The sequence below is a fragment of the Neovison vison genome, chromosome 14 (genome assembly GCF_020171115.1).
Source record: "Neovison vison isolate M4711 chromosome 14, ASM_NN_V1, whole genome shotgun sequence".
In the NCBI taxonomy this organism is placed as follows: domain Eukaryota; kingdom Metazoa; phylum Chordata; class Mammalia; order Carnivora; family Mustelidae; genus Neogale; species Neogale vison.
This window is the reverse complement of record NC_058104.1, coordinates 16,514,334-16,539,294: the sequence shown is the minus strand read 5'-3', so window position 1 is coordinate 16,539,294 and position 24,961 is coordinate 16,514,334. Positions and strand designations below refer to the sequence as shown.

Below are 24,961 nucleotides of genomic sequence, written 5' to 3'. Positions count from 1 at the left end.
AGGTTCCGCCGGCCGCGGCCGGAGAGGTAGTCCTCGAAGCCACGCTCCCTGGAAGAGCTCCTTTTCCCGGAGCGCGCCCGGCTTTCCCGGGTGGACCGCGTCCCCAACCCCGCTCCAGGTCAGCGAGGGCAGACGCGCCATCGCTAAGGCAACGAGTACTGCGGGGAGACGGCGGCTCCGGGGCCTCGCGGGGAGCACGCACGCGCGGGGACGGAGGCACGCCCCCCGGCCGCGACGTCAGACCCCTCCCGCCCTTAGCGCGCGCCGGACGCGGCGCGGGGCCGAATGCCACCTCCCGCGGGCGGCAGCTAGCGAGAACCACCAATCAGAGGAGCCGACACATCGGCCGGGCCGGGCAGGCTAAAACCAATCGCTGCGTCCGTGTGATCCAGGGCCCGCCCGCGAGGCTGGCGGCCGGCGGTGAGGCAGCGACGGCGGGAGTCGCTGCTGAGGCGGCCGCGGGCGCGGGTCGCGTCGGCGCTGCTCCGCAAGGCCAGGCCGGGCTGGCTGCCGCTGGCGCCTGGCGGTGAGGGCGGACTCCCGGGGCAAGCGGAATGGTCCCCGCCCAGGGCACTGGGAGCAGCGGCTGAGCGCAGGATGCTGCGGAGGCGGCGCGGCGGCTCCTCACTCGTCTCAGGTAAGGGGGCTCCGCGCTGGCCGTGGCCCGGCTGGGAGCGCCGCCCCGGTCCCGGCCCCGCCGCCCACCTGGCTCCGGGCCCGGCCGACTCCGTCCTGGCATCCCTCGGCCCCGTGTGCCCTCCTGCGCGCACGTCCCCTAGTCCGCCCCGGGGCAGCTGTGCAGCCGTGCAGCCCCGCCCCCGAGCGTGGCGCCCCTCGCCCGGGCCGGCTGTGCGCCCACGGCCGCTCCCCTTCCCGCGCGCCTGCGTTTCCCGGCCTCCGCCTGGCCGCAGCGGCGCGAGCCCCCTCCCCGCTCATCCCCGCCCCTCCCCTCCTTCCGCTCCCCGCTCCGTCCGCTCCCCTTCCGCGGCGCCGGCAAGGGTCACCCGCCTCTGCAGCCCTTCGGGGCGCCGTCCGGGACCGGTACCCCCGCCCTCCCGGCCCATCCCGTGGGGATCGGACCGGACGGCTGCCCGCGCTGCACCTGGGCTTCTCCGCAGAGTCGCCCGCATCCCTGCCCTCGGAGCCGCATCCTCCGCAGCTTTCGTCGCCCCCGCCCCCATGTCCCGGGGTTTTGCCCTCTCGCTCCCCGCTGCCTTCCTGACCCAGCGCGCCTCTTCCCAGCTCGCGGTCGGCAGGCGCTTCTTTTCCTTTACGCGCAACCTTCGGCCGCCTCCACGCGCTCCGGGGCCCGATCTGCGGTCTTTCCCGGAGGCGCGCGGACGGCGGCGAGGCGGCCGGCGCGGGGCCTGGCACACAGTAGGCCCGCGGCGCGGGGTGCCTGTGCGCGGTCGCCTGCCCCTCCTCCCCGGTCTCCGCGCTCGGGATGGGGCCGCAAGAGGGCCGGTCCCGGAGGGGTCCGACCCGCCGTCGGGAGAGCGCAGGGAGCCGGCCGGACACGCTGTCGCGCTCCCTAGTGGGGCAGACGGATTAAATGGCCAGTTTTTACTCTTTGAATTCGTTCACAGAAAACCGAGTTTAGCTTTTTTTTCTTTTTCTGGTCAAATATTGTTTTATGTTCATTGGCTTTGTAGAAGATTCTTAGGGAGCTTCGCGGTGTAATCACCGCCCCCCCCCCGCGTTCTCTCCCAGTGACGCTGTGTGTGCGAAGCGCTTCCCTCGTTCCCCTCTGCGCGGGGTCCGGTCCCGCCGGGAGTTTTCCTCCTTGAGGAGCCTGCGGGACCCGGTGCGGAGTTCTTGGAATCGGCTCTGGAGGGATCACGAACGCTGGGGAGTGAGAGTTCCAGCAAGTTCTGTGAGAGCTGGAGAGCCCTTCCCCCGCCTTTCCCTACACGTTCTGGCGAGCAGAGCAAGTGGCTGCATTTTTTTTTTTTTTTAAGTGAAATAAATTTTACTTTTCACAGTGATGAAAGCGGTGTTACCGGCGTGAACCCGCGCTTGCCACGTTGGCTTTAGTGGTCTACAAGCCACGGTGGCTCCAACAGCGGCTTTTTCTCCTGGGGTCTCCAGAGCAGACTGAGAAGGTCGTGTCACCGCCGGTGCCGTCCGCGCGTCTGGATTCTACCTTTCCTCAGACTGGCGGGAGGCCCTTTGGTTCGCAGACTTTGTCACTCTCCTCTCTTTGTCCTACTCTTGATGTTTCCTCATTGCTTTCTTCACAAGAAGCAGAAAATGCACGGAAGAAGTAGGTGGTCTTTAGCCCTGAACGAGTAAGGGTCTGTCATTTTCCCGTGTGCCTGTGCCGGATTTCTCATCTCCTTTCCCTTTATCAGAAGCAGGAGTGTCCTCGCCGAGGCTAACATCTTTGATCTCTCTGTTCTCATTTTTTCTCTTCTGTGTACATGGTCAGGTTTACATTTTCCAAAACAAAAACAAAAAGCTTCTCTTGATGCTTCCCTCTTTAATTTTCTCTGATTAATGGGGCCTTCCTTAGAGTTCCAGTTTTTGTTCTTTTTTCTGTTCTGTAATTCCCTTGTGTGATGATACTTCCTCTCAGGGCTTCAAATAGTACCTGTATATTTAGGGTTTTCTAAGATGTGTATTCGGTCCCCATTTTTCTTGAGTTTCAGGTGTTCTCTATTTTCATGTATCTTTTGGACAACCAGACTTGGATACCGAGTGCTCCAAACTTAGTTTGCTTTTTCTTTTTCTTCGCTCTACTCACATAGCCCCCTCAAGTACATACAAATGCTCCTTGTCCTATTTTAGGCCTTCACCCTAGAAACGGTGGAATCTTCTTCTCTCCTTACAGTAAGTCTGTCATTGCTCATATTTTTTCTACCTGAAATGTTTTTCTCCACCAGAAGATTGGTTGAGGCCTGGGTTAAGTTTTTCCTGAGCAGACATGGTCATATCCAACCCCGGCACCACCTCTTCCTCCCTCCCTCCCTTCCTTTCTTCCCTCCTTCCTACTTCCTTCATTTACCCAGGCACTACTTTAAAACCACCTTAGGGAGCCTTTAAAGGTTAAGGATGAGGGGATGAAGGCTTCCACACAGACTGATTCAGTTGGTTTGGTGTGGTGCCAGATCTTGTCATTTAAAAAAATGTTTCCTTGCGCACCTGGGTAACTCAATTAAATGTCTATCATCGGCTCCCTGATCTTGGGGTCCTGGGATCAAGCCCCAGGGCGCCTGGGGAGTCGCCTCCTCTCCTCCCCCTCCACTCGTTCTCTCTTTCCTTCTCTCTCTCAAATCTTAAAAAAAAAAATTAAAAACATGCTCCCTCTGTGTTGGTAAAATGCAGCTAGGGCTGAGAACTGGGCTGAGAGCTTGAGGAGGGACTGATAGAACCCTGAGGAATTGTGGTATTTAACTCATTTAAAAATTAGGATAAATGTTATCTTGTTGGCATGGTTAGTTGCTTACTTTCCTGGTACTTGGTACGTGTACCTGTTAAAGTACATACTGTTTAATTTAAATTATTTCTCAAGGGCCAATTTTTGTCACGACTAGGAATTCCTTGAGGTCTGGGACCACCTATGCTCTTTTTCTGCACTGCTCATGACCCTTCTGACAACAAACATGTGGGCTTTCCCCTTACAGTTCTCCAGCTGTCCAGACACCTTTTGGGTGTCCTACAGTTTAACCCAATTATGACACCACCTATCTGGAGTAAGTGGAGCCCCCAGAGATGAAGAACTTAGCCCCGCCCACCTCCTCCAGACCCTACTGCTATGCCAGTTGCAAGTCCCTGTTCTGACCTGTACTTTTGACCAACTGGCTATAAATTGGGGGCTTTCCACAACCCGCTCCTCAGGTCAATAATTTGCTGTAATGACTCACAGAACTCCGGAAAGCTCTTTACTTAACCATTACCTGCTTATTATAAATGGTATAACTCTGGAACAGCAAATGGAAGAGATGCCTAGGGCAGAGTATGTGGGAAGGGGCATGGAGCTTCCCTGAGCTTCCTTGCTTTCCCTGGGGGCACCATCCTCCTGGCATTCCCATGTGTTCACCAACCCAGAAGCTCTCTGAATCCCTTCAGTTAGGGTTTTTATGTATGTACTTTTATGCATGTACTTTTTGTATGTAGTTTAAGTATGTACTTTTGTGTAGGCATAATCATTGGGTGACGGTGATAAACTCAATCCATAGACCTTATCCTCTATCCTGAGGTCAGGGATTGGTTCTTCTGGCATCCAGTCTCCATTCTCCAAGATAGGGTTGAAAAGGGTCTATTATGAATAACAAAAGATGATCCTCTTACCCTTCAAGAAATTCCAAGGGTTTTAGGAGCTCTGGGTCGGGAGCCAGGGATGAAGACCTAGTTTCTACTCTGATAATTTTTGCATCACAACATTATACCTTATTTTTTTTGTCACTGCCTTGTACAGTACTTAATATATTTCATTATTTATTTATTTATTTATTTATTTAAATTTTATTAATTTATTTGACAGAGAGAAATCACAAGTAGATGGAGAGGCAGGCAGAGAGAGAGAGGGAAGCAGGCTCCCTGCTGAGCAGAGAGCCCGATGTGGGACTCGATCCCAGGACCCTGAGATCATGACCTGAGCCGAAGGCAGCGGCTTAACCCACTGACCCACCCAGGCGCCCCTATATTTTAAAAACTTGATAAAAATTAGTTGAATGTATCAGTTGGTAAATAATGTAGAACAGATCTTGAATTCATAGTTTACAAGATGACCATCTGTTTCTTGGCTGATTAACAGGTCACTAGTCATACTTGGATAGTCACTCTTGTTTAAAAAAACACACACTTGTAATAAATTAGATTGGATTAAGATAAATAATATTTACTCTTGTGATTTGGCTTTTAACATGGCTAAGCTGTTGCATGATTATAGAAGTTCATTCAGACTGCGTCTTCAGTAGATGCTATTTAAAGTCGACTTTATGGATGATTGAGACATATGTATCTTCCATCTTTTTTAAACAAATAGCTCTGATTTTAGACTTACAAGCTTTGAAATTTTCAAGTAGAACAAAACCTGTCAGATTGATAAAAGATCTTGAACATTGGCAGAACTACTTCTTTTTAAGAGAATTAAGAAAGTAGGGAATGTGCATTAAGCCATCTACATATAAGAATCTCATTGGTGGGGGCGCCTGGGTGGCTCAGTGGGTTAAGCCACTGCCTTCGGCTCAGTCATGATCTCAGGGTCCTGGGATGGAGCCCCGCAGCGGGCTCTCTGCTCAACAGAAGTTTGTAATTCCCAAATATTTAATTATTGTTATAAGAAGAACCTATAATTGCTCATATAATAGTACCATATACTTTGTAATAAGTTAGAACTAAGATAAAAACTGGAGAGTTGTCTTCTTGTGTTCTTTAGTTTTCTTAATATTTTTGTCGGTTTTTCTTTATAGAATTTGTGGTTGATGGTTCCTTTTTATTTTTATTTTTTAAAGATTTTATTTATTTATTTGACAGGGGGAGAGAGAACACATGTAGGCAGAGCGGCAGGCAGAGGGAGAGGGAGAAGCAGGCTCCCCAGTGAGCAGGGAGCCGGATGCGGGACTCGATCCCAGGACCCTGGGATCATGACCTGAGCCGAAGGCAGTCGCTTAAACAACTGAGGCACCCAGGCACTCAGTTCCTTACTTTTTAACATTTGAAAATGTTCTGCTGCCTTTTTCAGACCTCCATGATTTTAGGTGAGATATCCTGTATGAGTGGAATTTGTGTTTCTCTACATGAGAAGTATCCTGTCTCTCTGGCTGCTTTATTTCATTTATTTTTAAAATATTTTATTTGTCTCAGAGAGAGAGAGTGAGAGTGTGTGTGTGGGTGCTCGCACAAACGGAGGAGAGGCAGGCAGAGGGAGAAGCAGGCTCCCTGCTGAGCTGGAGTTGGAGTTGGAATTGAATGCCGGAGGTGGATGGGGGACTCAGGACTCATCTGGTTGGGGACCCTGGGTTCATGAACTGAGCCAAAGGCAGACATTGACTGAACCACCAGGCATCCTTCTCCCTGGCTGCTTTAAAGGCTTTTTCTTTGTCTTTAGCTTTCAGAAGCTTAATTATGATATGTCTTAGCATGGATTTGTTTGGGCTTATCCTATTTGGAGTTCTTAACTTTTATTTTAATTTTTTTTTTTTTAAGTAGGCTCCATGCCCAATGTGGGGCTTGAACCCCACAACTGTGAGGTCATGAGTTCGTTCCATGCTGTACTGAGTGAGCCAACGAGGCACCCCTCTGTTAGCTTTCAGAACTATAAGTTTATGTCTTTTGCCATTTTGGATTTTCAGCCATTTTAAGGATAAATTTTTTCTTTTTCTCTTAATTTTTTTTTTCTTTTTAGAATAATTTTTCAGCAGCACTTAGGTTGGGTAATTCCTGTTGTTCTACTTCCAGTTTCAACTTCACTTGTTTTTTCTTGTATTCAGTCTGTGGTTGAGCCCACCTATTGACTTTTTGTTGTGGTTATTTTTCAGTTCTATAATTTCCGTTTGGTTCTTTTCTGTATCTGTTATTTCTTGTAAACTTTATTTTGTTGTTTGTTTCAGTAGTGTATCATTGCTCATTAAAGCATGATGGCTGCTTTAAAATCCTTGTCAGGTAATTCTGACATTTGATTCATGTGTGGTATTAGTATATGTTAATTATCTTTTTTATTCTTGGTTCTTGGTATGATGATTGACTTCTGATTTTTTCCTAGACATATTTGATATTTTGTTTGGAGACTGTGGATCCTATTTAAATCTTTGGTTATAGAAAGCAGTCGACCCAAGAGGTTTAGTGTGTAGGTCCCAGCCTCCCTTTTTTTTTGGTAACAGCTTTATTGAGTTAATAAGTCACATACCATATATTTGTCCATCTTAGGTATGAAAATTTTTAGTGTATTTACAGAGTTGTGCATGCATCATTACAATCAATTTTAGAACATTTTCGTTTCCCCACAAAAAAACTGCGCAATTCTTACCTGTCACTCCCAGCTGTCCCAATTTATTTCTGGGCAACTAGTGATCTGTCTTCCGTCCCGTAGATTTGCCTGTTCTAGACATTTCATGTTACTGGTTTCTTTCACTTAGCATAATGTTTCCAGTGTTCTTCCATGTTGATGAATGTACCAGCATTTTGGTTTTTTGTATTGCTAAATGATATTTTAATAATAATATTATTTTATATTATTGTATTATTTTAATACTATTTTATAGACATAATGCTTTTTTAAAAAGATTTTAAAAAATTTATTTATTCATGAGAGTCAGAGAGACAGAGAGAGGCAGAGGCAGAAGCAGAAGGAGAAGCAGGCTTCCCGAGGAACAGGGAACCCGGGGCAGGTTTTAATACCAAGACTCTAGGATAATGACCTGAGCCAAAGGCAGACACTGAACCAACTGCGGCGCCCAGACATAATGCTTTTGACTTAACCGTTAATCAGTTGATGGGTGTTTAGATTGTTTCCACTTTTTAGGCTGTTATGAATAATGCTGCTTTGAACATTTGAGTTCAAGTTTTTGTGTGGATTGCTGGTCATATGGTAATTCTAGAACACTAAATCTAACATTTAGAGGAATTGCCAGATTGTTTTCCAAAGTGGTTGCCCCATTTCATATTTCTGCCAGCAATTTATGAAGGCTGCAATTACTTAGCATCCTCGCCAACACTTATTATTATCTGACCCTTTGATCCAAGCTATCCTAATGGGATGAAGTAATATTTTGTGGTTTTGATTGCATTTTGCTGGTAGATAATAATGTTGAGCATATTTTCATGTGCTTTTTGGCTCTGTGTATGTATTGAGAGAAATCTCTGTTCCTCTCTTTTCCAGAGAGAAATCTCTGTTCTATTTTAAAATTAAGTTATTGTTGTAAGATGTCTTTATATTGTCTGGATACTTAATCAGCTATATAATTTGCAAATACAAATGTCTCATTTTATGAGTGTCATTTCACTTTCTTGATGGTGTCCTTTCAAGCACAAAGGTTTTTAATTTTTGTGAACTTCAATTTATTAATTTTTTTCTTTTGTTGCTTGTGCTTTAGGTTTCATTTTTGTTGTTGTTGTTTTCAGTATGCTCCATGTCTGACATGGGGCTTGAATTCACAGCCCCAAAAGTCACATGTTCCACGAGCTGATCCAGTCAGGCACCCCCTTTATGAACCATTTAGGTTTCATATTTATTGCTTCCATATTTATTGCCACAGACCATTGCCTGATTCAGGGTCATGAAGACTTAAGCTTATGTTTTCTTCCAAGAGCATTAGAGTATCAGCTCTTATATTTAGGTTTATTATCTTACTTGTGAATTTTGGTTTTTTTTGTTTTTTTTTTTTTGAATTTTGTATGTAGTGTGAGATAGTGGTCTATCTTCATGTTTTTGTTTTAGATATTCAGTTATCTCAGCACCATGTGTTGAAAAAACTTTTTTTTTAATTTTTAAAAGATTTTATTTATTTATTGGGCAGAGAGAATGCATACAAGCAGGGGAGCAGCCAAGGAAGAGAGAGAAGGAGACTACCCGCTGAGCGAGGAGTCTGATGCGGTTCTGTCCGAGGACCCCACAATCATGACCTGAACTGAAGGCAGGTGCTTAACTGATTAAGCCACACAGACACCCCTGAAAAAAAAAGTATTCTTTCCTCCTCTGAATTATCTTGGCACCTTTCTCCAGTTGGGATTTTGGAACGGATTGCATTGAAGCTATAGATCAATTTGAGGAATATTGCTGTCTTAACAGTATTAGTCTTCCAGTCCATGAACATGTAATGTCTTTTCATTTGTTTAGATCTTCTTTTGAAGGATTTTATTTATTTGAGAGAGTGAGCGAGCACATGAGTGAGGGGAGAGGCAAAGGGAGAGGAGGAAGAAGACTCCTGCTGAGTAAGAAGCCCCATTTGGGGCTCCATCCCAGCACCCTGAGATCATGACCTGAGCCCAAGGCAGTCGCTTGACTGACTGAGCCACCCAGATGCCCCCATTTATTTAGATCTTCTTTTTTATTTATTTTTAAAATATTTTATTTATTTATTTAACAGAGAGAGAGAGAGAGCAGGAACACAAGCAGGCGGAGTGCTAGAGGAAGAAGCAGGCTTCCTGCTGATCAGGCAGCCAGATGTGGGGCTCCATCTCAGGACCCTGGGATCATGACCTGAGCTGAAGGCAGACTTCTAAAGACTGAGCCACCCAGGCGCCCTTATTTAGATCTTCTTAAATTTCTTTCAGTAATGTCTTCTCGTTTTCCATGTATAAGACTTGCATTACTTTTGGTAAAACTTGTTTCTTAATCTTTTATTCTTTTGATGCTATTATAAGTGGAATTATCTTCTTAATTCCATTTTTGGATTGTTATCGTTAAATATAGAAATCAGTCAAGCAGAGAGAGTCAATTATCATATGGTTTCACTCATTTGTGGAGCATAACCAATAGCATGGAGGACAAGGGGCGTTAGAGAGTAGTAGGGAATTTGGGTAAATTGGAAGGGGAGGTGAACCATGAGAGACTATGGACTCTGAAAAACAGTCTGAGGGGTTTGAAGTGGCGGGGGGGGTGGGAGGTTGGGGTACCAGGTGGTGGGTATTATAGAGGGCACAGCTTGCATGGAGCACTGGGTGTGGTGAAAAAATAATGAATACTGTTTTTCTGAAAATAAATAAATTGGGGAAAAAAAAAAAAAAAAAAAAAAAGAAATACAGTTGAATCCTATATATTAGTCTTATATCTTGCAAACATCCCTAACTCATTTAACAGTTCTGATAGTTTTTTAATGCGTTAAGGATTTTATGTATACTTGATACATAATCTCTGATGAGAGACAGTCTCACTTTTTCCTTCCAATCTGGATACCTTTTAATTTTTCTTGCCTACTTGCGTTGGCTAGAACCTCTTGTACAATATTGAATAGAAATAGTGAGAGCAGACATCCAGCCAGTCTTGTTGATCTTACAGGGTAATCATTAAGTGTGAAGTTAGCTGTGAGTTATCTTAGATGTCCTTTTTCATGTTGATGTTCTTCTCTATTTCTGACTTATTCCTTGTGTTTATCATGAACAAATGTTGGATTTTGTCAAATGATTTTTCAGTGTCTATTGAGATGATTGTGTGCTTTTTGTCATTAATTAATATGGTGTATGACAGTTGTTGATTTTCATATGTTGAAACAATCTTACATGCTTGGGACAATCCACCCTTGGTCATGGTTTATGTATGGTCATCCTTTATGTATGTTTCTGGATTTGGTTTGCTGGCATTTTCTCATGATTTTTGCATTTATATAAATAAATATATGTTAGTAGTTTTCTTACAGTGTCTTTGTCTGGTTTTGGAGTTGGGGAAAACTGGCCTCAGAGAATAAGTTGGGAAGTGTTCCCATCTCTTCTGCATTTTGGAAGTTAGTTTAGGATTGTTGTTCATTCTTAAGGTTTGGTAGAATCCACTAGTGAAGCCATTTGATCTTAGACTTTTCTTTACTTGTTATGGCTTTATTCAGAGCATGTCTTTGTGAATGCATTTTAGTACTTTGAGTCTTCCAGGAATTTGTCCACTTTATCCAGTTATATAATTTATTCGATTACAATTGTTTATAGTATTCCCTATAATTCATTATAATTTTACTTATATAAGGTTGTTAATAATTACCAATTTTAATAATTTGAGTCTTATCTTTTTTGTTCTTGTTAAATCTAAATAAGATTGTTAATTCTGTTGATCTTTTCAAAGAACCAACTTTTTATTTTGTTGAATTTATTCTTTTCTACTGTGTTTATTTCACTGTAATCTAATTCATTCCTTCTGTCCGCTGGCTTTGGGTCCAGTTTACTCTTTTTCTGTTTCTTGTTTTTTTGTTTATGTATTTATTAGAGACAGAGTATACGAACATGTGCTTGTAAGCATGGGGAGGGGCAGAAGGGAAGGGAGAGAATCTCAAGCAGACTCCCTGTTGAATTTGGAGCTTGATGTGCAGCTCAGTCTTATGACCCTTAGATCATGATCTGAGCTGTAATCAAGAGTCTGACACTTAAGCCACCCAGGTGCCCCTTTTTTCTGGTTTCTTAAAGTGAATAGTTAGCTTGTTGATTTGAGGTCTTTAACTTGTGAAGTTTTAAACTTTTTTTTTTTAAGTTTTAAACTTTTAAAATTTTATTTTTAAAGTTTTCCTATTGCTGGGGCGCCTGGGTGGCTCAGTGGGTTAAAGCCTCTGCCTTTGGCTCAGGTCATGATCCCAGGGTCCTGGGATCGAGCCCTGCGTCAGGCTCTCTGCTCAGCAGGGAGCCTGCTTTCTCCTCTCTCTCTGCCTGCTTCTCTGCCTACTTGTGATCTCTGTCTGTCAAATAAATAAATAAAATCTTAAAAAAAAAGTTTTCCTATTGCTTACGTGTAACATTGTGTAAATTTAAGCTGTACAACAGATTGATTTGAGATTTTCTTTTTTATAGGTATTTACACTATAAATTTCCCTTATGACATAGCTCTTGCTGCTTGTGCTATCTCCTGTAAGTTTTGTGTTTTTATCTCCAAGCATTTCTTAACTTCCCGTGGTGTTTCTTCTGTGGCTCATTGGTTATTTAGGAGAATGTTCTATACATTTTCACATATTTGCAAATTTCTCAAATATCTTAACTGCTCCTGTTTTCTAATTTCATTCTATTGTGATTGGAGAATATATTTTGTATGATTTCAGTCCTTTACATTTACTGAGATTTGTTTATGGACTATCGTAGGGAATGTTCTATGTGCATGTGAAAATGATGTTACGCCTAGACTGTTTCATGGATGTTTACTAAGTCTAGTTGGCTTGTAATATTGTTCAAGTCTTTTTCCTTGATCATCTTTTCTCTGGTTGTTTTATGTGATATCAAAAATAGAATAATAAATTCTCCAAATATTGTTGTAGAATTACCTATTTCTGTCTTCAACTGTCATTTTTTTTAAGATTTTATTTATTTATTTGACAGACAGAGATCACAAGTAGGCAGAGAGACAGGCGGGGGGCGGGGAAGCAGGCTCCCCTCTGAGCAGAGAACCCGATATGGGGCTCAGTCCCAGGAGCCCAGGGTCATGACCTGAGCCGAAGGCAGAGGCTTTAACCCACTGAGCCACCCAGGTGCCCCATCAACTGTCAATTTTTGCCTTTTGTGTTTGGAAGTTCTTGTTAGATGCATATGTATTTATAATTTTTATACCTTCTTAATGGATTTCAGTTCTTAAAATTATGTAGTGCCCTTTGTCTCTAGTAGCAAATTTTATCTTAAAGTGCATTGTATAGGATGTTAGTATAGCTACTCAAAGTCTTTTTGTTAAGGTGTGTGGTGCATCTTTTTCCCCTTCTTTTGCTTTCAGCCCATTTGGTCATTGAGTCTAAAGGATATCTTTTAAGAAACATATTTGGGTGATTTCTTAAAAAGTTTTTATTCAGATTCCAGTTAATATACAGCATAATACTAGTTTCAGGTGTACAATATAGTGATTCAGCACTTCCATAACAACACTTGCTTATCACAACAAGTGCACTCCGTAATTCCCATCACCTATTCAACCTATCCCCACACCCACCTCCTCTCTGGTAACCATCAGTTTGTTTTCTATAGTTAAGAGTCTCTTTGTGTGTCTCCCTCTCTTTTTTTTCTTTTTGCTCGTTTATTTCTTAAATTCTGCATATGCATGAAATCATGGTATTTGTCTTTGTCTGACTTACTTCACTTGACATAGTACTCTCTAGGTTCATCCACATCATTGCAAATGGAAGATTTCATTCTTTTTGATGGCTGAGTAATATTCTGTTATACATATTTTGTATGTATATGTAGTGTGTGTATACACACACACACACCCCCCACATCTGGGCCCTGGGATCATGACCTGAGCCGAAGGCAGAGGCTTTTTTTTTTTTTTTTTAAAGATTTTATTTATTTATTTGACAGAGAGAAATCACAAGTAGATGGAGAGGCAGGCAGAGAGAGAGAGAGAGAGGGAAGCAGGCTCCCCGCCAAGCAGAGAGCCCGATGCGGGACTCGATCCCAGGACCCCGAGACCACGACCCGAGCCGAAGGCAGTGGCCTAACCCACTGAGCCACCCAGGCCCCACTGAGCCACCCAGGTGCCCGTCTTTCCACTTCTTGATGTCATCTTCAATTTCTTTCATCAGTGTTTTACAGTTTTCAGAGTACAGGTTTTTCACCTCTTTGTTTAGGTTTTTTCCTGGGTATCTTACCGACTTTGGTGTAACTGTAAATGGGATTGATTTCTTAATTTCTCTTTCTGCCTCTTCATAATTGATGTATATTAATGCAACAAATTTCTGTACATTGATTTTTATATCCTGCAACTTTAATGAATTCATATTTCAGTGGTTTTTGGGTGGAGTCTTTCAGGTTTTCTGTATAGAGTATCATGTCATCTGCAAATAGGGGAAGTTTTACTTCTTCTAAGCCAATTTGGATGCCCTTTATTTCTTTTTGTTGTCTGATTGCTGAGGCTAGGACTTGCACCACTATGTTTTTTTTTTTTTTTTAAAGATTTTATTTATTGATTTATTTGTCAGAGAGAGAGAGAGAGAGAGCGAGAGTGAGCACAGGCAGACAGAGTGGCAGGCAGAGGCAGAGGGAGAAGCAGGCTCCCTGCCGAGCAAGGAGCCCGATGTGGGACTCGATCCCAGGATGCTGGAATCATGACCTGAGCCGAAGGCAGTTGCTTAACCAACTGAGCCACCCAGGCGTCCCACCACTATGTTAAATAACAGTGGTAAGAGTGGGCATCCCTCTGTTGTTCCTGAAAAAAGCTTTGTTTTATCCCCATTGAGGATTATATAAGTTATGGTTTTTTCATATATGGCCCTTATTATGTTGAGGTATGTTTCATCTAAACCTTCTTTGTTGAGGGTGTTTATCATCAACAGATGTTGTACTGTGTCAGATGTTTTTTCTGCAACTATTGAAATTTTTAGATGGTTTTTCACCCCTTTTTAAAAATTAATATGATGTATCACATTGACTGATTTGTGAAAATTGAACTATGCTGGCAGCTCATGAATAAATCCCACTTGATCTGGTGATTGATTTTTTTAATGTTATATCAGATTTAGTTAGCTAGTATTTCATTAAGAAATTTTACATCCGGGGGTGCTTTTGGTTAAGAGTGTGCATTTGGCTCAGGTCATGATCCCAGGGTTCTGGGATTGAGCCCTACATCAGGCTCCCTGCTCAGTGGGAGCTTGCTTCTCCCTTTCCCTCTGCCACTTCCCCTGCTTGTGCTCTCTTGCTTTCTCTCTCCCAAATAAATAAATAAAAACTTAAAAAAAAAAAGTTCTTACATTGAGGGATGCCTGGGTGGCTCAGTCAGTTAAGCATCTGTCTTTGGCTCAGGTTATGGTCCTGGGGCCCTGGGATCGAGCCCTGTGTCAGCCTCCCTGCTCTCTCTCTGCCCCCGCCCCCAACCTACTTGTTCTCTCTCTTTCTTTCTCTCTCTCTCAAGTAAATAAATAAAATCTTTAAAAAATTTTTTTCATAGGGCACCTGGGTGGCTCAGTCAGTTGAGTGTCTCACTCTTGATTTTGGCTCAGGTCATGATCTTAGTCAGGATTGTGGGATTGAGCCCTACATTGGGCTCTGTGTTCAGAGGGGAGTCTGCTTGAGATTCTTCCCTCTCTTTCTGTCCCTCCCCCTGCTCCCGCACGCACATGTGCACTTTCATTCTAAAATAAATGTATCTTAAAAAAATTTTTTTTCACATCTGTGTTCATCAGGGATATTGGCCTGTACTTATCTTCTTTAGTGGAGTCTTTTTCTGGTTTTGGTATCAGAATAATGCTGGCCTCATAGACTGAATTTGGCAGTTTTTGTCTTTTCTATTTTTTGGAATAGTTTGAGAAGAATAGGTATGAACTCTTCTTTAAATGTTTGGTAGAATTCCCCTGTGAAGCCATTTGGCCCTGGACTTTTGTTTCTTGGGAGTTTTTTGATTCAATTTCTTTGCTGATTATCAGTCTGTTCAAGTTTTCTATTTCTATTTCTTCCTGTTTTAGTTTTGGTAGTTTATATGTTTTTTAGAATTTTATCCATTTCTTCCAAGTTGTACAGTTCATTAGTGTGTAATTTTTATAATATTCTTATACAGTTGTTTGGATTTCTGTTATATTGGTTGTGATCTCTCTCATTCGTGATTTTATTTATTTGGTTCCTTTCTGTTGTCTTTTCGATACATCTGGCCAAGGGTTTATCAATTTTATTGATTTTTTCTTAAACAACGGGCTCCTGGTTTCATCAATCTGTTCTATTGTGAGTTTAGTTTCTACATCACTTATTTCTGCTCTAGTCTTTATTATTTCATTCCTTTTGCTGGTTTTAGGCTTCATTTGTTCTTTTTCTAGCTCCTTTAGGTGTAAGGTTATGTTGTTTATTTGAGATTTTTCTTCTTGAGGTAGACCTGTATTGATGTATACTTCCCTCTTTGCTTTTGCTGCATCCCAAAGGTTTTTTTTTGTTTTTGTTTTTTTTTATTTTTAAAGATTTTATTTATTTATTTGACAGAGAGAAATCACAAGTAGATGGAGAGGCAGGCAGAGAGAGAGAGAGAGAGAGAGGGAAGCGGGCTCCCTGCTGAGCAGAGAGCCCGATGCGGGGCTCGATCCCAGGACCCTGAGATCATGACCTGAGCCGAAGGCAGCGGCTTAACCCACTGAGCCACCCAGGCGCCCCCATCCCAAAGGTTTTAGACTGTTGTGTTTTTTTTTTTTTTTTTTTAAAGATTTTATTTATTTATTTGAGAGAGACAGTGAGAGAGAGCATGAGCGAGGAGAAGGTCAGAGAGCAAAGCAGACTCCCCATGGAGCTGGGAGCCTGATGTGGGACTCGATCCCGGGACTCCAGGATCACGCCCTGAGCCGAAGGCAGTCGTCCAACCAACTGCGCCACCCAGGTGTCCCTAGACTGTTGTGTTTTAATAGTCATTTGTTTCCGTGTTTTTTTTTTTTTATTTCTTCTTCCTGGTTTACCCATTCTTTGTTTTATTAGCATGTTGTTTATCCTACATGTACTTGTGGTCTTGCCAGACTTTTTCTTGTGGTTGGCTTCTAATTTCATAGCGTTGTGGTCAGAAAAGGTTCATGGTATGTTTTCAATCTTTTTGTATTTGTTGAGGCCTGTCTTGTGACCTATGTTATGTGATCTATTCTGGAGAATTTTCCATGTATACAAAAAGGAATGTGTATTCTGCTGTTTTAGGATAAAATGTTCTGAATATGTCTGTTAAGTCCATCTGGTACATTGTGTCATTCAGAGGCATTGTATGCAGAACTTTGCTTCAATAGAATTATTTTCATTTCTTCTCCTTTGAGTTCATCCAGATTACACATTTTACATTAAAAGCCCATCAACTGCAGTTTTGTAATTATTGCTTTATGCAGGTGTCTTTAATTCAGGTAGGAAAAGTGTTCTAAACAAACATTGCTTTTTCAGAAGGCTCTACGCCTAGTGTGGAGTCCAGCACAGGGTTTGAACTCACAACACTGAGATCAGGGGTCAGACTGAAGCACTCACTAAGCCACCCAGGTGACCCCTCAAATATTTTTACATTGTCTTTTGTATTTGTGTAACAATCTTTATTTGATGCTGTTTATTTTTCTTTGTGGATTTCATTTACTTACTTAATGCCTTTATTTTAGCAGTAAGGGCTTCCTGTGTTTCTTGTACAACAACTCTCCAAGTGGAAAATTTTCTGCTTTATTTATTGGAGTTTCTTAATTTCTCTTTTATTTTTGAAGGATAGTTTTGCTTGATATAGAATTGATTGACAGTTCTTCTAGGTGTAGACTTTGTCTCCCACTGTATCTGTGGTTTTTGATGAGAAGTTAGTTGTTACATCTTGTTGAGGATTTTATGTGATTAATTTTTTCTCCTGGTGCCTTCACATTCTTCTGTCTTTGGCTTTTGAGCTTGGTTTTATTGTGTCTAGGTGCACATCTATTTGACTTACCCTATGTGAGGTTTATGTAGTTCCTTGGAAGTCTAGATTAATGTTTTTCATTGAATTTAAGATTTCAACCACTTACTTATATAAATTTGATTTTTTCTTTTGTCTCTTTCCAGAATTTCTGTTTTATGAATTTTAATATGCTTGATGATATTCCACAAGTTCATTTCTCTTCATTCTTTTTTGTTTCTGTTCTTTAGACAGGGAAATTGATCTATCTTGAAGTTTGGTGATTCTTCTATCTTAAGTCTGGTGTTGAGCCTCTTTAGTGAATTTTTCATTTCAATTATACTTTTCAGCTCTAGGATTTGTTTGGTTCTTATGTATTTTTTAACTTTTTAAAAAAGATTTATTTTAGAGATAACAAGAACAGGAGGAAGGGGCAGAGGGTGAGAAAGAGGTTTTTTTTTGAAGAGGTATTTATTTTAGAGAACATGAGCTGGGGGAGGGGCAGAGTGAGAGGGAGAGTAGAGAGAAGCAGACTCTTTACTGAATGCAGAGACCTACATAGGGTTTGATCTCACAACCCTGAGGTCATGATGTGAGCCAAAATCAAGAGTCAGTTACTTAACCAACTGAGCCACCCAGGCTCCCCAAGGGAGAGAAAGCCTTAAGCATGGAGCCTGACTTTGGGGCTCAATTTTACCACCCTGAGATCAAGACTGAGCCAAAACCAAGAGTTAGAGGCTTAACTGACTATACCACCTAAGTGCCTCTTGGTTCTTCTTTAAATAAATTTTCATTCCTATTTATTTTCTCTCTTTGGTGAGAAATTATTCTCAATTTACTTTGATTTACTTTGATTCTTTGGGTGTGGTCTTAGTTTCTTGAACATAATTATATGATCTGATTTATTTTACTTTTTTTTAACGATTTTATTTATTTATTTGACAGAGAGAGATCACAAATAGGCAGAGAGGCAGGCAGAGAGAGAGAGGAGGAAGCAGGCTCCCTGCTGAGCAGAGAGCCCAATGCGGGACTCGATCCCAGGACCCTGAGATCATGACCTGAGCCGAAGGCAGCTGCTTAACCCACTGAGCCACCCAGGCGCCCATTCTTAATCCCATCTAGATGATACCTTCAGGGATTAGCAGAAAGTATGTAAATGTGCATGTGATGCTCATTAATGCAATGAAATAGGATGCATACATGCATTCCGAGTTTTCTTTATCATCTCATTAGATCTGAGTTGTTGATAATTGGGATAATTCAGAAGCTTGGTATATTTCTTAAAACATATGCTTGCTAATGAAAGCCTTGTAGCAATATTGTCACCCTCAGCCGGCAAGAACGACAACCAGCCTGGCATGGTGTTAATGCTTCGTCTCTTTATTTCGACAACTTTCTTAGCTTATATGTGTCAGGGTGACCAATAAGGGGCCAAACAATGGGGAGAGCCAATGAGAGTCCCGTTACTATGCTGATTAAATTTGAAACAGCCAATGACTATGTCCTCCTTTAGGTGGGCTTCACCAGAAAGTTTGGTGTTCACTTGCAGCGTATTTTGCTGGCAGTGAGCCAAGCACCATCGTGTAATGGTGGGGATTTTCCCGGCCGGAGGCGTCCCCGACATCTCCCCATTTTTTGTTTTATGGCAGAGATTGTGCCTGTTTTAGGTCGTCAGTAGCAGAAAACATCCTTACCTGTCATCAGACACAAGATGTCGATGATCTCTGTCCTGTCTTAGGTTGGTATGTTTCTCTACTGATCTTACCCGTCTTTGACTACCGATCTAGCATGCTTAGCCATATCTGGGGAGATAGCCCAGCCTCTGTTGACAAAAGGGCTGTACTATAGCTCAGCTCTGCCCTCGCTGCTATGTTCTCCATTGGCGAACTTTTCTGGATAGAAGCAGAATGCCAATAAGAAGGAGGACAAGAAGACCAACTGTGCCAGCCCATCGTTTGGTAAACTGGAACATATTGCTGAATGTTTGAAATAGCTCTGGGAGGGAAGCTGGTTGCACACGCGTACTCGTGTGAAATTTTGAAAATCGTCAGACCAAGCACCCTGCAAATACTGGGAGAGCTGTCGGGAGACATTCTGTAAGTCACTCATATTAGTATAGGCTATGGGAGTTACACAAATTGCCGGGAAGGGTGCTATACATCCCAGTCCCAATAGGGCCTCCAATATATCCACTTGTTCTTGAACCAAATCCACTCTCTGGTTGACAATCAGGATTCCTGCTTGCAGATGTGCATTGATCTGAGTGTGTTTGAAGGGCAGCTGCCGTTCCTTCTGCAAGGGTGTTCACAGCTTCCGCAGTGGGTATAGTTGCAGCAAGCGAGACTGCTGCTGCCGTGGCAGCTACTGTAGATATAGCCAATGCTGTCACAATGGCGGCTGTGATACCAAAATCTCTCTTCTTTCTGGATAGCACCACCGGTAACTTGTCATCTGGAATGAAAACTGGGATAGGAACATGGGTAGGGATACGCATAATCACAGCCAGCTTGAAGGCCGTGACATTCCAGCACTGGGAAAGATAGCAATTCTTAGTGCAATTCAACGTATCATTCAGCTTGCTAGCATTTGTTACGAGGGAAAGGAACAGTGGCGAGACCTATATGGGAGTGGGCTGATAAATAATATTATTGGGACAAGACACATTAACTATTGTCTCAAAGGTACTAGAGTCATTTTGTTTATAAGAACAGTTGAGGGAGGGCGCCTGGGTGGCTCAGTGGGTTAAGCTGCTGCCTTCGGCTCAGGTCATGATCTCAGGGTCCTGGGATCGAGTCCCGCATCGGGCTCTCTGCTTGGCGGGGAGCCTGCTTCCTTCTCTCTCTCTGCCTGCCTCTCTGCCTACCTCTCTGCCTACTTGTAATCTCTCTCTGTCAAATAAATAAATAAAATCTTTAAAAAAAAAAAAAAAAAAAAGAACAGTTGAGGGATTTGCCACCATTTAACATGGACACTGCTAAGATATCAGTACATGCTCCTAGCAAGTTACAGACCTGCCATGCATCCAAGGGAGAGGAGGGAATATGAGAGAAGAGTTAGTCACTGGTAAAGGATATAGCCATGCTTTAACCACTGCTCGCAGCTCTCTGGCTTGAGTCTGCCAAAGGAGGTGTAGCACCCCCAGAGTTATCATCAGCATCTTCAGCATCATGACTGGTGTTCGGAGGCAAGGCTGCACGCACCAGCCGCTCTGAGATCCAAATTGGAGCCTCTTTTTCCTGTGGAAAAACACATAGAGACCCCCTACTCCACACTATCACTGGATCTGGTCCATCCCACTTTCCTGTGAGGATGTCCTTCCAAAGTACTAAAGGCTTAGGGGGAGCAGCAGCAGCACTTGCATGTCTGTCTGCTGCTGATTTACCTGCTTTGTCCAACGTTAAAAAATTCAAAATAAAGAGAATGGTGTTGAGCTTATCTTTAGGGGACCTGAGGGTGTCCCCTATTCCCCCTTTTTGTTTATAAAGCGCATTTTTTATTGTAAGATGTGCGCGCTCCACAACACTCTGTCCTTGTGGATTATAGGGTATTCCATGTATCAAGTGAATGTCAAGTTGTTGTAGGAAGGCTTTAAAGGGTTGTGAGGTGTAGGCTGGACCAGTATCTGTCTTTAACTGGCGTGGCTTTCCCCATGCCGCGAAAGCCTGTAGGCAATGGGCAATAACATCTCTGGATTCTTCCCCCGTATGCACTGAGGCGAAAATTATTCCAGAGCAGGTATCTACAGAGACATGAACATATCTTAACTTCCCAAATTCTGAAACATGTGTGACATCCATTTGCCATATATGATTAGGTAACAGACCCTTAGGATTAACCCCCAAGGACGGTGCAGGTAGTAAAGTCACGCAATTTCTGCAGGAGACTACTATGTCCTGTGCCTGTGCTTTTGTTATGTTAAATTTGAGGCGAAGAGTTAAAGCATTCACATGGAACAGCTTATGATAATGTCTCGCCTGTTGCAGCGGGTCCTCAATGGCAAAGACAAATTCTCCTCTGGTTAAGGAGTCTGCTAACCGATTACCTTGTGTCAGGGGGCCTGGTAAGGTTGTATGAGCTCTTATGTGGCCAACATAAAATGGAGCCTTCCTGTCTCAAACTAATGTTTGGATTTCTTGTAATGCCTTAGAGATAGTAGACCCGGCATTAATAGAACCTACATTTTCAATGATAGAGACAGCTTGCACCACATATCTACTATCTGATAAAAAGTTGAAGGGTTCTTGATGAAACATTTGAAATGTTTTTATCACTGTGAGCAGCTCGGTTTCTTGGGGAGAGGAGCTTTGAAATAGGAAGGTCCAGCTCTCTTCTTTGGTAACTATAGCTCCTACTCCTTGCTTAGATCCATCAGTGGATATATAAGCCTTACATTACTGAGGGGTTTATGGTGAGTGATCCTAGGGTATATGATTGGATTGGATAAACTGAACTGTAGCCATGGATGTGATGGATGTGATGGGTAGTGATGGGTAGTGGTTATCAAATTGAGCGCACGTTATAGTTATCAAAATGGCCCAGTCATCATCACAGGCTGCTAGGCACTTTATTTGTTCCTGCGTATATGGTGTTATTATAGTATCCGGTTGTTTACCAAACGCTGCTATACTAAGTTTAATCCCTTTATGTATAATTTGTGCAACGGCGCTTGCATACCAAGGCAAGACCTTCCTTGGAGAGTGGGCCAAACTAACCCATGATATGGGGCCAGATTGCCAAAAAACTGCAATGGGAGCTCGTTTTTCGGCAAGGACACAAAATAGCAAAGGTTTGGAATAGTCAATTCTGTCTATCTGAGCAGCTTCTAGCCTTTTCTGGATCAGATTGATGGCTGCCTTTGCCCCCTCAGTCAACTGACGAGGAGAGGTGAGGTTAGGGTCTCCTTTAAGTGTCTCATATAAGGTGATAGTTCCTGATCAGTGAGTTTTAGATAGTGCCTGATCCAATTGATATCTCCTAACAATTTTTGAAAATCATTTAATGTGTTTAGGTGATCCGTCCGCAGGGTTATCTTTTTTTTTTTTTTTAAAGATTGTATTTATTTATTTGTCAGAGAGAGAGGGAGAGAGAGCGAGCACAGGCAGACAGAGAGGCAGGCAGAGGCAGAGGGAGAAGCAGGCTCCCTGCCGAGCAAGGAGCCCGATGTGGGACTCGATCCCAGGACGCTGGGATCATGACCTGAGCCGAAGGCAGCTGCTTAACCAACTGAGCCACCCAGGCGTCCCCGCAGGGTTATCTTTAAAGGTCTGACTTTAGTATTCTCTAACCTAGTTCCCAAATACTCTTTAATGGGCGTCTTTTGGACCTTTTCTGGTGCTATGTATAATCCGAATCTCTCAAAATGTTTGAAAAGAAAGGAAAGGGCCTTCTCAATATATTGTTCTTCTTTATGGCACAGCAGAATATCATCCATATAATGATACACAATGAGTGGGGGAAATTGTGTTCTCACCTCCTTCAGGGCTTGATCTACATATAATTGGCACATTGTAGGGCTGTTGGCCATGCCCTGAGGCAATACCACCCACTCATAGCGTTGATCCGGACTAGAATGATTAATGGTAGGTACTGTGAAAGCAAAACATTGGGTGTCCTCGGGGTGCAATGGGATGGAAAAGAAACAATCTCTAATATCGATTACCACAGAGGGCCAACCAGAGGGCAGGGCTGAGACTAAAGGCAGCCCCAGCTGTACTGCTCCCATGGCCACCATCCTTTCATTAACAGCTCGTAAGTCATGTAACATCGCCACTTCCCCAACTTCTTTTTAATCACAAAAATAGGTGTATTCCATGGTGATGTGGAGGGCCGAATATGCCCGGCGGCAAGTTGCTCTTTTACCAACGTGTGGGCAGCTTCACATTTTTCTTTAGGCAGGGGCCACTGAGAAACCCACACGGGTTTACTGTTTTTCCATTGAATTTTTAGAGGTTCAGTGGCCCCTAAGAAAAACCCAGCCCCGGCCCACCTATTCTTTGAGAGAAGTAATGAGTCAAGGGAATAGGTTCAGGAGTGCCCTGCAGCTGTTTCCCTAGGCCTCCCGTTCCAGGATAACCAGACTTTGTCACTAAGGCTTGAGCTTCCTCACTATAGAATAATTCTGGAGTCAACTTCAGGTTCATTTGGGCCAAAACATCCCGTCCCCACAATGAAATGGGAATTTTAAGGACATATGGCTGCACAAGTCCATGGTGGCCTTCATCATCCTTCCATGGCAGTGTAGCTGCACTGCACATGGGGCTATGAGCAATCCCTAATCCTCGAAGTGTTAGATCAGCCTTTTGCACAGGCCAATCCTTAGGCCAGTCAGCTTCATTGATGATACTGCGATCCGCTCCAGTGTCCAATAAGCCTATGAATTTCTTGCCTCTTATCCAAAGAGAGTAAAGGGGTCTATTTTCCATGCCTAGCGTGATGCATGCTAGAGGAGCTCCAGATGAACCGAGTCCCTTTTGTTCCCGCGTAACCTCATGGCTTCCAAAAAGCTTGTGACAACTAGGCAATACCAGGATCTGAGCTATCTTATCACCTGGACTAATAGCTGTAATTCCACGTGGGGAAGATACCAGGATTTTCACCACCGTTCCTTTATAATCAGCATCTATAACTCCGGGGTGAACAATGAGTCCTGATAACGCCGTGGAGCTCTGTCCTAGCAAGAGGCCCACGGTGTCCTCAGGTAATGGACCCTTAAAATCTGATTCGACTACCTGGGTCCCCATCTCTGGAGTCAATAGGAGTCTGGTGGTGGCACGGATGTCCAATCCTGCACTCCCTGTTGTGGCTCGCCTTGGCTCGTCGGTGGATAATGTGAGCGAGCCACCTGTTGGAGCACCCCATACATTTGAGGGCCCTGGGGTGTGGGGCCCCCCTTCCCGTTTTTTGACCCTCTTGGAAGCAGAGAGTTTCCTCGTATATCCCTTATTGAGCGGCATTCATTTGCCCATTGGGCACCTCTCCCACATCTTGGGCAGATACCTGGTTTTTTAGGCTCCTGATAAGACCCCTTTATCTCTGGGCACTCACGCTTAAGGTGTCCTGGCTCCTTGCAGTAATAACAAACTCCAGGAATACCCCTATGTTTATATTGTTGAGCTCCCTGTAATCCTTGTAAACCTTGAGTGATCGCTGCAGCCATAACCTGCCCTTGAATAACACTGTCATTGATATCCCTGCAAACTTTAATATATGTACTCAAGTCTTCGCTTTTCCAAGGTCTGATGGCTTCTTTGCACCACTTATTAGCTTGCTCATAAGCCAGCTGATTTATCAATGGCATGGCTGCCTCTACCTCCCCAAATATTCGACCAGCTGTTTGCATCAGCCTCGCTACAAAATCAGCATATGCCTCATTTGGTCCTTGTATTACCTTAGACAGCTGACCCTGTAAATCCCCACTGCCTTGAATTGTTTTTCATGCTTTAGTGGCCGCCGCCGCGGCTATTTGCAGATACACCGCAGGGTTGTATTGTATTTGGGCCTGCTTTCCCATGTACGGTCCCATTCCCATTAACATTTCTATGTCCCACTGAGGATTTCCAGCCGCTGCATTACGGCGGGCAGTGTCCTGTGAGTATTCTTGCCAGGCTGTTTTCCATACTAGATAATTGCCCTCCTGACAAGGTTGCGCGGGCTAGATTACCCCAGTCTTCAGGGACTAAGTTCATTCCTGCTATGGTCGTAAGGCTTTGTTTTTCCACTATCCTTAGTAAAGAAGGAGTTGGCCTTCATTTTAGTTCTTTTTTTTTTTTTTTTAAAGATTTTATTTTTTTATTTGACAGAGAGAGATCACAAGCAGGCAGACAGGGACGGGGAAGCAGGCTCCCTGCTGAGCAGAGAGCCCAGTGCGGGGCTCCATCTCAGGACCCCAAGATTACGACCCGAGCCAAAGGCAGAGGCCTCAACCCACTGAGCCACCCAGGTACCCCTTCATTTTAGTTCTTATGAAACTTGTAATTTAAGAGGTGTCTTCTCAGTTAGTTTGAACAAGAAGAGACATTGTTCTGACCTCTGTCAGTGTTATTTTTGATCTCTACA

At 43.4% G+C, this 24,961-nt stretch overlaps 1 protein-coding gene across 4 annotated transcripts in view; it reads left to right on the top strand.

The window, feature by feature from the left end:
- The first annotated feature begins 461 nt into the window (after window positions 1–461).
- Window positions 462–24,961, top strand: part of TPST1 (tyrosylprotein sulfotransferase 1) — a 118,600-nt gene continuing 94,100 nt past the window's right edge. For all 4 annotated transcript variants that reach the window (XM_044232682.1, XM_044232684.1, XM_044232687.1 and 1 more), the window contains exon 1: window positions 462–637. The gene's annotated coding sequence lies outside the window, so the exon portion shown is untranslated. The remainder of the gene's footprint in view (window positions 638–24,961) is intronic.